This window comes from Bactrocera neohumeralis, unplaced genomic scaffold (genome assembly GCF_024586455.1).
Source record: "Bactrocera neohumeralis isolate Rockhampton unplaced genomic scaffold, APGP_CSIRO_Bneo_wtdbg2-racon-allhic-juicebox.fasta_v2 cluster11, whole genome shotgun sequence".
In the NCBI taxonomy this organism is placed as follows: Eukaryota; Metazoa; Arthropoda; class Insecta; order Diptera; family Tephritidae; genus Bactrocera; species Bactrocera neohumeralis.
This window is the reverse complement of record NW_026089624.1, coordinates 11213329-11227978: the sequence shown is the minus strand read 5'-3', so window position 1 is coordinate 11227978 and position 14650 is coordinate 11213329. Positions and strand designations below refer to the sequence as shown.

At 37.5% G+C, this 14650-nt stretch overlaps 1 protein-coding gene across 2 annotated transcripts in view; it reads left to right on the top strand.

Annotated features, from left to right (window-relative positions):
* The first annotated feature begins 8351 nt into the window (after nt 1-8351).
* LOC126765943 (adapter molecule Crk) overlaps nt 8352-14650 on the top strand; it is a 155976-nt gene continuing 149677 nt past the window's right edge. Inside the window, exon 1 of one of the 2 annotated variants that reach the window (XM_050483686.1) lies at nt 8352-9099. The gene's annotated coding sequence lies outside the window, so the exon portion shown is untranslated. The remainder of the gene's footprint in view (nt 9100-14650) is intronic. The other variant, XM_050483690.1, reaches the window with a different exon arrangement.

The following is a 14650-nucleotide window of genomic DNA, read 5'->3' as shown; positions in this document are numbered from 1 at the left end:
TTTTTTTTTAACCGGAATTTTGGTCAGAACCGCAATTTAAAACGTTTTTTTGTTTTTTAATATCCAAACATACATATATGTGTAAAAAAGATATAGATATGGATTGGAAACGATACCACTCACTTTGATTTCCACCAGGGGCTTTTGGGGATAATATTTGTGTGAGGGAATGTGCCTGAATTTGCGTGTGGCTGTGCCTGTGCCTGTGCTTGTGCCTGTTGTTCCTCTCTCCAGTCCGTTTGGTGCTGGCGTAGTTGTTGTGTTTCCTTTTTCCTCTTTTGTCTCGTTTTGACAGCAATATGAAATTTATTCGTTGTCTCCCCTTTTTCCGTCTGCGCACCACAATTGTGTCACCTCACTTTTTCCCTTTGTTGTTTTTTTTTTGTTTCACCGCACTTTTGTTCACCTTTTTCACACTTTGATTAATTTTCTTTTGTTTTTCACACTTTGCTACCACCGTTTTCTCTCGAATTTGGCTTTTTTTCCAATTACATATATATATATTTTTTTTTTTTTTGTACCGGTAACTTTTTGTTTTGCTTTTTTTTTTTTGTTTTTGTCACCAACGGCTTTTTTGGTTGTCACCACCGTTTCCAAAGCATGTTTAACAGTTTTCACAATTTTTCCGTTTTTTTTTTCACTTAGTCACCGTTGGTTTACCCTGATTTTTCGTCAAGATTTTTCTTACAGCTTTCACAATTTTCCAATTTTCCTTTTTTTCACTTAGTTACTTTCCACTATTTTGTCATATATCTTGCACAATTTTTTCTGTTTTTTTTTTCTTTGTTCTTTAAATTTGTTTTTTCACTTAGCCACTGTCGTTTTGTTTGACAAGAGTTTTTCGCAGAAGGTCGTTGGGTTTGTTTTTTTTCTTTTTTTGGTGTTATTACCGCGCCGGCCCGTCACCGCGATTAACTTTTATTATTATTATTTTATTTATTTTTTTTTTTTTTTGATTTGTGTCACCACAAGTGCCGTTCGGTACCGAAGGACCAAGTTTGTTGATGCTGGGCTTTAATCTTTCACACAATATGCTCGATTATATGCGATGTTGAGGACGCTAATTCCACGGTAGTTGGCGCAGATTGTGGAGATTCTCCTTTTTTATGGATTGGGCATAGCACACTTAAATTCCAATCGTTGGGCATGCTTTCGTCCGACCATATTTTACAAAGAAGCTGATGCATGCTCCTTATCAGTTCTTCGCCGCCGTGTTTGAATAGCTCGGCCGGCAATCCGTCGAGTTGTTGTTCTTCAGGCGATCAATTGCTATTCGAAATTCTTCATGGTCGGGTAATGGAACGTCATCGATTGTGGAATCGGGTTCGCCTTCTCCTGGTGTTGTGCATTCACTGCCATTCAGCAGGCTGGAGAAGTGTTCCCTCCATAATTTAAGTATGCTCTGGGCTTCGGTCACTAGATCACCTTTGGAGGTTCTACAAGAGTATGCTCCGGTCTGGAAACCTTCTGTAAGCCGCTACATTTTTTCGTAAAATTTTCGAGCATTACCCCTGTCGGCCAGCTTCTCATGCTCTTCGTACTCACGCGATTCGGCCTCTTTCTTCTTCTGTCTAGAAATGGCTCTCGCTTCCCTCTTCAACTCTCTTTATCTATCCCATCCCGCACGTGTAGTGGTCGATCGTAACGTTGCGAGGTAGGCAGCCTGTTTTCTTTCCGCTGCGACACAGCACTCCTCGTCGTACCAGCTGTTCTTTTGCTCTTTCCGAAAACCAATGGTTTCGGTTGCAGCTGTACGTAAGGAGTTTGAAATGCCGTCCCACATTTCCCTTATACCGAGTTGTTGACGAGTGCTCTCAGAGAGCAGGAGTGCAAGCCGAGTAGAAAATCATTCGGCTGTCTGTTGTGATTGCAGCTTCTCGACGTCGAACCTTCCTTGTGTTTGTTGGCGTACGTTTTTTGCTGCACAGAGGCGGGTGCGAATCTTAGCTGCAACAAGATAGTGGTCCGAGTCGATGTTCGGACCTCGAAGCGCACGCACATCTAAAACACTGGAGAAGTGTCTTCCGTCTATCAAAACATGATCGATCTGGTTGGTAGTTTTTCGATCCGGAGACAGCCAGGTAGATTGATGAATCTTATGCTAGAATCTAGTACTACAGATAAACATATTTCGGGTCCCGGCGAAGTCAATCTGCCTCAACCCATTTGGTGATGTTTCCTCGTGGAGGCTGAATTTACCGACCGTAGTTCCAAAAATACCTTCTTTGCCCACCCTGGCGTTAAAGTCGCCAGGCACGATTTTGACATCGTGGCGGGGGCAGCCTTCATAAGTGCGCTCCAAACACTCATAAAAGGCATCTTTGGTCACATCGTCCTTCTCTTCCGTCGGGGCGTGGGCGCAAATCAGCGATATATTGAAGAACCTCACTTTGATGCGGATTGTGTCTCTCTCCCACCACGAATCCTACAGAAAACTTGCGCTCTTTTATATGGCCACTGTAGTAAATGTCACAAGGACCTACTCGCCTCTGTCCTTGTCCCGTCCATCGCATTTCTTGGACGGCGGTGATGTCAGCCTTTTTTTTCACGAGGACATCGACCAGCTGGGCAGCCGCACCTTCCCAATTAAGTTACCGGACATTCCAGGTGCATGCCCTCAATTCGTAGTCCTTATTTCGTTTGCCATGGTCGTCATCAAAAGGGAGGTCTCTCATCCGAATCTGCTTTTTCTTTTTCATTGGAGTGTTTGTTTTACGTGGCGGGTCCCAAACCCAGCGCACAACCCAATGTAGGGGATGTTTCGCCTTCTCACATTAGCTCGCCTTCGAACGGATGTTCTTATGCTACCCAGAGGATACTTGGTCAAAGACCGGAAGTAGTGAGCTGCTTGAGCCATGTGTAAAAGAATCGTTTCTGGCCACTCCCAAGTGAATGGCGATCAGAGAACTTTCCTCACTTGCGTGAACTTCTACACATGACTCTATCCTCCCTTATAAAGGAGCGCAAATTTGGAGTGGGATCCGTTTTGAGAGAGAGACTTCGTCGCCGAGTACTGTCATTCACTCTGGTGGACGAACGTCTAGCCACAATCCGCATCAAAGCGAAGTTCTTCAACATATCGCTGATTTGCGCCCTCACCCCGACGGAAGAGAAAAACGATGTGCCTTCTATGAGCGCTTGGAACGCACCTATGGGAGCTGCTCCCGCCACGATACCAAATCGTGCTTGGCGACTTTAACGCCAGGGTTGGAAAAGAAAGTATCTTTGGCACTACGGTCGGTAAATTACGTCTACACGATGAAACATCCCCAAATGGGTTGAGGCTGATCGACTTCGCCGGGGCAGGAAATATGGTTATCGTACTACAGATAACATTAGGAAATTTATCAAGCCACCTGGGTGTCTCCGGATCGAAAAACCACAAACCAGATCGGTCATTTTGTGATATACGGATGAAACGTCTCCAATGTTTTAGATGTGCGTACGCGGTCCTAACATCGACTTGGACCACTATCTTGCTCCAGCCAATATTCGCACCCGCCTCTGTGCAGCAAAAAACGCACGCCAACAAACACAAGGAGGGTTCGACGTCGAGAGGCTGCAATCACAAAAGATAGCAAAACGATTTTCTACTCGACTTGCACTCCTGATCTCCGACAGCACTCGTCAACAACTCGGTATAAGGGAATGAATGGCAGTAAAAGTACAACGCTAAGAGAAGGCGAACCCGATTCCCCAATAGATGACAATGGAGCAGACCTGAAGAAGTTCGAATAGCAATTAGCCGTCTGAAAAACAACAAAGCAATGAGAGCCGATGGATTGCCGGCCGAGCTATTCAAACACGGCGGCGAAGAACTGATAAGGGCATGCATTAGTTTCTTTGAAAAATAAGGTCGGACGAAAGCATGCCCAACGATTGGAATTTAAGTGTGCTCTCCCCAATCCACAAAAATGGAGATCCCAAAGTAAGGCTCTATCGAACGTATTGTGTGAAAGATTAAAGTCCACCGTCAACAAGCTAATTAGACCTTACCAGTGTGGCCTTAGACCTGGAAAATCAACAACTGACCAGATCTTCACCAAATCTTGGAAAAGACCGGTGAAATGAGAATCGACACACTCCACCTCTACGTCGATTTCAAAGCTTCTTTCGACAGCACGAAAAAAAACTTTTTGCCTTTATGCCGCGATGTCTGACTTTGGTATCCCCGCAAAACTAATACGGCTATGTAAACTGACATTGGGCAACACCAAAAGCTCATTTAGGATCGGGAAGAACCTCTCCGAGCCGTTCGATACCAAACGAGGTTTCAGACAAGGCGATTCCTTATCATGCGACTTCTTCAATCTGCTGCTGAAGAAAATAATTCGAGCTGCAGAACCTAATCGAGCAGGTAAAATCTTTTATAAGAGTGTACAGGTGCTGGCGTATGCCGATGATATTGATATCATTGGCCTCAACACCTGCGTCGCTAGTTCTGCTGTCTCCAGACTGGACAAGAAAGCTAAGCAAAGTCTGACAGTGAACGAGGGCAAGGTAAAATATCTCTTGGCATCAGTCGTCGCACACGCGACTTGGCACTCACGTCACTGATGACAGTCGTAACTTTGAAGTTGTAGATAGTTTCGTATATTTGGGAACCAGCATAAACACCACCATCAATGTCAGCCTGGAAATCTAACGCAGGATAACTCTTGCCAACAGGTGCTACTTCGGACTGATTAGGCAATTGAGAAGTAAAGTCCTCTCTATACGAACAAAAACCAAACTCTATAAGTCACTCATAATACACGTCCTGCTATATGGTGCAGAGGCCTGGACAATGACAACAACTGATGAGCCGACGTTGCGAGTTTTCGGGAGAAAAGTTCTGCAAAAGATTCATGGTCCTTTGGCGCGTTGGCCACAGCGAATATCGCATTCGATGGAACGATGAGCTGTATGCGATATACGACGACATTGACATAGTTCAGCGAATTAAAAGACAGCGGCTACCCTGGCTAGGTCATGTTGTTCGAATGGACGAAAACACTCCAGCTCTGAAAGTATTCGACACAGTACCCGCCGGGGGAAGCAGAGGAAGATGATGACCACGTCCTTGGGAAGACCAGATGGAGAAGGACCTGGCATTGCTTGGAATCTTCTATTGGCGCCAAGTAGTGAAAAAAAAGTGTAAAAATTTCTATATTCATGCATGCTTAGTATAGTAACGGGCAGTTTTTGGACGAACCTGTCAGATTTATTTAATATCACGACAAAAAATGGCATGGACTTTTTCGTCGTGAAAGCATTTATAATAATTTGCTGGAATATGTGCGAAATACGCAAATGCATTCATAACAAAACGACGCGATATCTAGAATAAAAATCTATCGGAATAACTGGAAAATAATAAAATTGCTAAATATTGGGAATGGTAGAATAGAACTGCAACCAAATACGCAGTGCAATGGATTCAAACTGGCTCAGTAATCATTCGATGAATAATATACCACGTGCATCCCAAAAGACTGATGCCATAACCTAGCCTGCCGATTGTTTTTTTTTTTGTCTTTTCACGCTTGAGAACCGTTTCATAATATGTACATAGTCCACTATGCTGACTGTCGATTAGACTTGGTTGGTTTCACTGGTGCACAGCCCAAGTTCAACAGTATTTTTTGCCCAAAAACCAATGCTATTAACAGACGAAATGCTTTTTGATTCAATTTTTTGTAAACTGACACAACTTGCTTCACCAAAATGCTATATCTCATTAACGAATAGTCATAATCTAACTAATAGAAATATAATAGATACAATATAATAAATATGATGGTATTAGTTGCACAATCAATGTATCAGCCGCAGTAAAACGTGGATGGGTCCTCTAGTCTATTATATACATGTAAGTATTTTTATATTACTTCCTTCTCAGTCTGAATAAAAAGACAGTTTTGGGGAAATGTTTAGTATCGCGCCGGTTTAGTATCGTTTATGGAGAAAAACAGGGGGGGGGGGGCCTACCCCCCTCACGCCCCCTTATCGGAAAGAGGAAGGTTCGAACTTTTTAATAAACCCCTCCTCGACCCCCTAGAGCCACTATAAACCTGTAGGGGGCCCTTTGGAAATGACCAAAAATCGGTGTTTTTGCTCATTTTTCCATACAAACTGAAACCAATGCAACCCAGCCAACATTTTTGTATGGACAATAATTAAAAATAAAGAAACCCAAAATGTTTCAGGGCAATGTATATACATATTTAATTGCATCTATTAATGGTACAAATTATCTATTAATGCTACAAAAAATAACCCTGGTCGGTCCAACACCCGGGTGTATCAGATTTTTTTCGCATAGAACTCCTTTTTGCGTTGGCGGCCTTCGGCCGCGCTTCAAAAAAAATAACCCTGGTCGGTCCAACACCGGGGTGTATCAGATTTTTTTTCGCATAGAACTCCTTTTTGCGTTGGCGGCCTTCGGCCGCGCTTCAAAAAAAATAACCCTGGTCGGTCCAACACCGGGGTGTATCAGATTTTTTTCGCATAGAACTCCTTTTTGCGTTGGCGGCCTTCGGCCGCGCTTTAAAAAAATAACCCTGGCCGGTCCAACACCGGCTACGCCATCCTCAGTATTTTAACATTGAACACCTTTTCGCGTTCACTTCATACATTTATTGCTAACTGGGCTTAATTTATTGTTCGTTTATTTGTTCGTGCTTTCTCGGTAATTTGACAGTTGAAATTAGGCAGTCATTTTGGTTTTTCGCATTATTGAACTCAATGCAGAAAAAGGTGTAATTTATTTAAAGATTTAAAAAGAAATTAACAATCAAAAGTAATTAAAAACATTACTAGTGGTTTTTATAATTCATAAGTAATATAAGTATGTGCGTGAAAATGTATCCATAATTGGTTTGGTACAATGCACAACGGCACGATTCCGATTACTTTGGCGGCGGGGTAAAAAAAACGAATTTCCATATAAATGGGGTATGTGCGGATAGGGTAGCTTCTCCAGAGGAGGAATATCCGAAAACAATGTCAAAATAACTAATATTTTTTGAAATATTCACGTTTAAAAATTCAAAAATTTGCACTAAGAAAACACGTTATGTCTCTATGTTTCTCTAAATTTTTTCACATTTTTGTCTTGTTATATTTAAATATACACTTTAAAGATTGAAATAAGTTCACATTTCACTTTTATTTTGTAATATTTTACCTATATTTATTAATTTAAAAATCACTTAGAACACTCATCGTTGCAAAGGCTAGATTGTTTACAATTATGAGGAAAACGAGCGTTGCCACATCTCAAACACCAAATTTATAGGATTCTTAACGATTTTTCTTTGTTTATATACATATGTATATATACATATGTATACATATATACTATACATATGTATGTATATGTATAATATGCGATTTATGTTTAATAAAAATAAATAAGTAAAAATCTATAATAATATTGTAAAATTTATATCATATCGGGGTGACTGAAGTACTTTCGCGTAATACTCCTTTCTGCGTTGGCGGCCTTCGGCCGCGCTTTAAAAAAATAACCCTGGTCGAGCGAATACCCGGGGTGACTGAAGTACTTTCGCGTAGTACTTCTTTTCTGCTTTGGCGGCCTTCGGCCGCGCTTTAAAAAAATAACCCTGGTCGAGCGAATACCCAGGGGTTACTGAAGTACTTTCGCATAGTACTCCTTTCTGCGTTAAAATAAAAAAAATATATTGAATTTCGTTATAAAGTGGTTATATTTTTAGGTTATCTTGCACTAATATTCAAACAAAGTTTGAGTTTTCATTACAAAATGGTTAAATATTATTATATAATATTAGTATATAATATTACATATTTGTTTATTAAATTAAATAAAGAACATATCCATATGAATGGATAGAGGAATTTTTGGGAAAAAAGGCATTTCAGCGAATTTCCTTATTATCACATGGCAGCGCTCCATTTCGTCGTAATTTTAGCAAACACATGATGTTCACTACGAGTGTAAAATGTAATTTTTAAAATAAAGATTTCTTCGGTAAAAAAACTGTTAAAAGTGTAAAATGTGGATTTATTTAAAAGTTTATAGTTTAAATTAATTAATTTGAAGTGAAAAATGTGAGTAAAGTGTGTTTAATGCGGTAAAATAGCTTGTTGAAATGCTCGAATTTTGGGAATTTTTGAACTTTAAGGTCGAATATCTCGTAAACTAAGCGTTTGCGGTACCTATAACCTTAAATATTTTTTAATCAGGAGGACTTCCTCTTTCCAACGGTACCTTCAAATCGCGGCGCCAAAGAAATCGGAATTGTGCCTGCACAACAAGTGAAAATACACTAGCATATATTGAGAAATTTGCAAAAAATAGCATATTTTAAAGTGAATTTGTGCAAAAATTTGTGAACCGATTTCTATAAAATGTGTTTTAAAATAAAGTTTGATAATTTAAGCATACATTCGTGTTTAAAATTTTCAATTCGGTTGTCTCGTTTAGGTACAGTGAGCCAAAATTAACCGGCGCGATACTAAACCCAACCCCAGTTTTGTTTTATTTTTTTTTTTTTGTTATCCATTTCTTTATTTTGTGTTTTTCAAGAGAAGAATAACCTCGCAAAATAAACCTCACATTATCAGTTCTGTGGTTTTCTCTGAAAAGGGCTGTTAGTGGTTTATTGAAGGGTGAATTTAGAGATTTCCTTGATGGTATTGGTTGTGTGAAAGCATGCTTTAATGATATCTATCGAGTACTCAACAATTTAGCATCTCTACATAAAAACAATTGTTCTCAGTTTTTTCTGAAATGTGCGGTATCTAGTTTTAGCTCTGTTAACTTCACCAGAAATTCTTCGCTCTATATTTAGTGTTCTGCAATACGCCGTAATGTTATATATATCTGTGTATGTGGTATTAGTAAAATAATTAGTTGCGGTATTATTGTATGTTAACGTCGACAAGTGATAGAATACAAATCTTATTGTGGTAAATCAAAATTAACCAATTATTAAATGTTAAATAAAACTGAACAGGTTAAAAAGTAATTAATAGTGATAGACGCACACGTAATGATTTTTTATCTTATTGTGTGTATTGCTGTGAATACTGTCGGATGTTTTGATCGACCAGGTGCATCGTGCTTACATTCAGGTATATTAAAAATTATTTATTGCATATGCATTATTTGAAGAGATTTATTGTTTACTTCAAATTTTTAATATTAAAAGCAATATGTATATACTATTATGAGTTATTCTTTACATAACTGGAATTTAGAACAACATGCCCTGATATCAGTGTTAAAATGGGTATTGTACGGATATTAATTATTAAATATTAAAAAAAAATATATGTAGTTGCCGCAAACTTATGGTTTTTGAGATGTTTGCATTTAATATTCAAAAGGCGTGTTTTTCAGATATTTGATGATTTTTGCACTTAGATTTTCTACTTTTATATTCAGTAACACGTCACTAATTCGGTTCTACACATTTGTTTTGGGAAAACTGTATTATGCCGTCCCAGGATTTCGGGAATAAAATGGATCAAGAATACATATATGTATATACATAGTTATAGCCATAGGCAACTTATGGTTTTCGAGTTATTTGCGTTTAAAGTTGAAAACTGTAACTATTTCAAGTACGTATTTTTCGATTTAAAATTAATATTACTCACATTTTTCACTTTTATATCCACTAATACTTCCCTAATTAATTTCATAAAATAGTGCAACAATAGTTTTATATCAATTTTGAACTTATAGTATAAATCTATTTATTTAAAAACAACTAAAGGATTACAGTTTGTCAAATAATTAGTATTACCTTATCGACATCTTTTGTAAATGAACTAAAAAAAAATGAAGATAATATATTATATTGAAGAAAAAAGATTTTTAGAGTTTTTATCACAAAAATCTTTTTATTACCCGCTAATGGAATGTGTCAAGTTTTCACTCCAAATGTTAAAATAAGTTCGCATTTCACTTTTATTTTATTTTTTTAGCTTTATTAATTTAAAAATCACTTAGCACACTCATCACGGGGCATCTCGACAGGATAAAATCTATGTCTTGCGAACTGTCAAATCTATTGCTATTGCCATTTCCAAATCTGTATGTGGGCATTTATTATCATAAGATAATCATTTGCTCAAAGGCGTAGGGCAGATAGGTTCGAGCTGATGTAGCGCATGCTTTGAGCTCTTGAAAAATTTAAATCTTTTATGTGGAAAATAAAAAAAGGATAAAGATCCTTTTTTTTTTACAAATTTATTTCTAGGAAAAATAAGAATTCATATTTTTGGACTACTATGTATGTCATAATTGTGGCATACATTTTATATACCAATTAAAATAATAAATTTAAAATGAGCAATGATATTTTGATTTTTGCTAGTATAAGTTTATTAAATTTAAGATTTCGCTTATTCCCAACCCAATTTGCATAATTTTTCTGTAAATTAACAATATTAAACGAAATATTAATTTTTTGAAAAAATATTATTTTAAAAATGTACTTTATTTTTATAATATAACCCAACCGTCTTAATACTCGCTCTTCTAATTTTCATATTACCGAAATGAAAATGCCGTCGGCATATGTGCAAATGGGATATGCTGCATCTTCGAAATTTTCATAGAAATGAAAACTGCGCTGCTGACAGCTAATAGCTTATGATATATGGCATATGAATTAGTTTGCGATATATTGTAAGATATAAGCAATGTGGAGTCTCCACAGGCAATAGGCACGGCAATACAGTTCGCAAGACATAGATATTATTATGTCGAGATGCCCCGTCATTAAAAAGCTAGATTGTTTACAATTATTAGGAAAACGAGGGTTGCCACATCTTAAAAACCAAATATGAAGAATTGTTTATCGGCAGCGTTTTCTTTGTTTGTATTTTCACGTGATTGAATTTCGGTTGAATAGAGCAGATGCTCCAGATTAAGAATATATCTAATTATAGCCCTCGTAGACTTATAGTTTTCGAAATATTTGCATTTAAAGTTGAAAATTTCGCAAAATTTATTTTGCAATTTCTCGATTCATAGCAACCTTTTCTTTTATATTATGCACTTTTTATACACTTACTCTTCACTAAATGGTTTCTACATATCGTCACCTGAAATGCAAAATAACGTAACAACATCTTCGGAAATTTACAGTGGCATGAATTAAACACGACATAAAATGGAACATAAGTGAAAAAAATTTTTAATATTGGTTAAAACTGGTTTATAACTGCGCAGAACCTGAAAATATTGGACATATGTAATATTATGTTTGTAATTTGAAGTAGTGAATCATAATCAATAAGGCACTCAATTTCGAATTTTTTGATGATACGTTATTTTGCATTTCAGGTGACGATATATACGTTATATTATTTATTTGCATATTTGTTTAGGGTAAATTTTAGAATAGCATCCCCGGATTTCGGGGTTTCGGGTTTCTGTGACTTATGGTTTTTGAGATATTTGCATTCAAAGTTCAAAAATTCAACAATTTGAAATGTGTGTTTCTCCCATTTATAATGAATTTTATAGTTATATTTATTACTTTTATATCCACTAACACTTCACTAATTCGTTTCTAACCATTTGTTTTATATTAAATAATGCAAAAATAACTTTTTTTATTTATTTATTTATTTATTTATTTATTTATTCAACGCCAATCGGCACTATACATCTAATAACAATTATAATTCTAAATAAGACAACAGGCTTAAACATATAAAATTAGGAATTAAACTCGTAGCCTAGTTCGTATGCTAGTATTTTAATAAAGCTTTTTTAACGATCTTTCTGAGGTTCTGTAGAGACCCGCTGAAGAAGTTGATGTCTCCGTGCAAAGAGTTTACCAATCTACAGATTCTTTCCTTTGGGCCATTGATTACATAGTTTTTGTTCGATCTGCAAGTTTTCAGAATCCTCATCTGTCTAAGGTTAAGCTCATTTGGTACGATTTCAAAGTCTGCAAGGATTTCTGGGGCATCAATTAATCCATTGAGGATTTTGAATAAGAAGATGAGGTCTGCTACCTGCCGTCGAGATTTCAGGTCATTTATTTTCAGGATTCTTCGGACGTCTTCAGTTGAATTTATATCGTTTCTGTGTCTGTTATGAAATAGCAGCGCTTTGCAGAACTTGTGCTGAATTCTCTCTACTCTGTTGATCATTGAGTCCGTGAATGGGGACCAAATCACTGTTCCATATTCTAGAATAGGTAGCACTATTGCTGAGAATAGGCAGGTTAACGAGCAATTGTTTTCAAATTCCCTACACATCCGATTAATCAACCCTAGTACTTTGTATGCCTGCGAAGTAATTTTATCGATGTGTTTCTTGAAATTTAGTCTTCTGTCAATAGTTATACCCAGGTCTCTGATGTCTTCAACTTCCGTTAGTCTTTGGTCGTTCAAGGTGTAGGTTAAAGGTACCTGCGTATGCGCACGGGTGAAGGACATTACTGCGCATTTTTTCTCATTCAAAACAAGTTTATTTATTTTACACCAGTTATACAGCTCATCTATATCGTTTTGTAAGATGTGAATATCAGAAACGGTGAAAATTCTACGAAAAATTTTTAAATCGTCAGCGTATAATAAGTACTCAGACTGCAGTTTCCTCCCAATGTCATTCACAAATATGTTGAAGAGTATGGGTCCAAGGTGGGATCCCTGGGGAACACCAGATGTGACATCATACTCATCTGAAATGTGTCCATCGATTCTTACTTGCAACCTTCTTCCTGTTAGGTACGATCTGATCCAGCGTAGTGCATTGCAATTCACTCCATAATTTTTTAGCTTCACCATAAGAGTCTCATGGTCCACTTTGTCGAATGCCTTGCTAAAGTCCGTATATATTGAATGAACTGGAATACCACTGTCCATGGCCTTCAAGATGTAGTTGACATAGGTATATAAGTTTGTTGTAGTGGATCTGCCACCAACAAATCCGTGCTGCTTAGGAGAAATGATATTTCTGAATGATGATATCAACTGAGGCAAGACAATTTTCTCAAACAGTTTTGCTAATGCAGATTGGATACATACAGGTCTATAATTGGTAACGTCAGATCTTGGGCCGTTTTTGTGGATGGGACTGATGAACGACGATTTCCACGCCGATGGAAAGGTTCCGTGATAAAAAGACTTACTGAATATATGCGTGATAGGTTCACAGAGCCCGACAGCACAGTTGCGTAGAAATATATTAGGCAGACTATCAGGTCCTGCTCCTTTTTTTGGATCCAGAGCCAATAGCTGCTTAAAAACTTCATTGAAGTTAGCATCAAATTCATTTAGCTCCACATTTCCTACAATGTCAGCAGATTGATGATGACCAACTCCGCTGGGGCTCATTGTATAGGTGTCCTTGAAGTAAGATGCGAAGATATTACTAATCTCCGCACCCGAATGAGCGGTTAGGTCATTCCATGTCATGGTAGCTGGGACTCCCATGTCGGTACCCCTTTTGTTCTTGACAAACCTCCAGAATTCATTTTTGTCTGAAGAGACTAGATTTTCCACTTTATTAATGTATGACTTGTAGCATATTGCACTTAATTTCTTGCATTCGAGTCTCAGTTGGCTAAAACATCTATAATTTGACTTATTTTTATTCCTCCTATATCTGATATGTGCAGATTTCTTCAATTTAATTTTATTTATAAGTTCTTTAGAGAACCAGCAGGGAAATTTACTTGGTTTCCTCGAATATACAGGGACGAACTGAGAAATACCTTCTTGTACTTTATTATAAAACCAACTAACCTTATCATCCACTTCTTTTATTTTGTATAGCTCAATCCAGTTAGATCTTAAAAAGAAAGCATTAAGACTCACATAGTCGGCTTTCTTAAACGAATAAGAAGGAGGATAATTTGGTATTAGGCTAGGCTGAAAATCCAAGGAGATCTCCAGAGGCGGGTGATATTTATCGACAGTCGTGAAAGCAAGAGTTTCGTTGATTGAGAGATCCAAATTACTGAAACATAAATCCAACAGTTTATTATTTTTATTTAAGATGTTATTGAATTGTTGACACTCAATAAGGGCCGTGGTATCGTACAGCAGCTTCTCGCAATCAAAGCGCGGTGTACTGCTATTCAAATTGTAGTCTCCCACTATCATGATCCTTGAATCCGGAAATTTTTCTCTCAAATGTATTAATATTTCAGTATGGGCATAGTATATCTCATAATTAGATTGTGGTGGTATATATACGCACCCAATGATGATACAAGTATTATCACCTTTGATCCTTATGAAGATCTGTTCTAGGTTATTGTTCCCAATGGATATAAGCTCAGCTTTAATTATTCGTTTAAAAGCGATCAGGACACCACCTCCTCTCTCGCATCCTGTCGAAGTATCCCTGTCCTTCCTTAGTGTGATATAGGAGCTGTCGATGAATTCGTTATTTTGAATAGATGAGTGAAGCCAGGACTCTGTGATACATATTACGTCGTACGAACTACTTGCTGATGAGGTTAGGAACTCGCTGAGTTTTGTCCTTAGACCGCGCGTATTCTGGTAGTATACTTGTAGCTGCTTTAGGTTTCCTTTCCTCGACGACTTGGCGAAAGTTTGTGTTAACAATTCTAGGCGTGCCATTCACGTATTTAATGGTTTTGTTTTTCACGCCACTGTCATTCAGCAATCTAAGTTTTTCCCTCAGTGA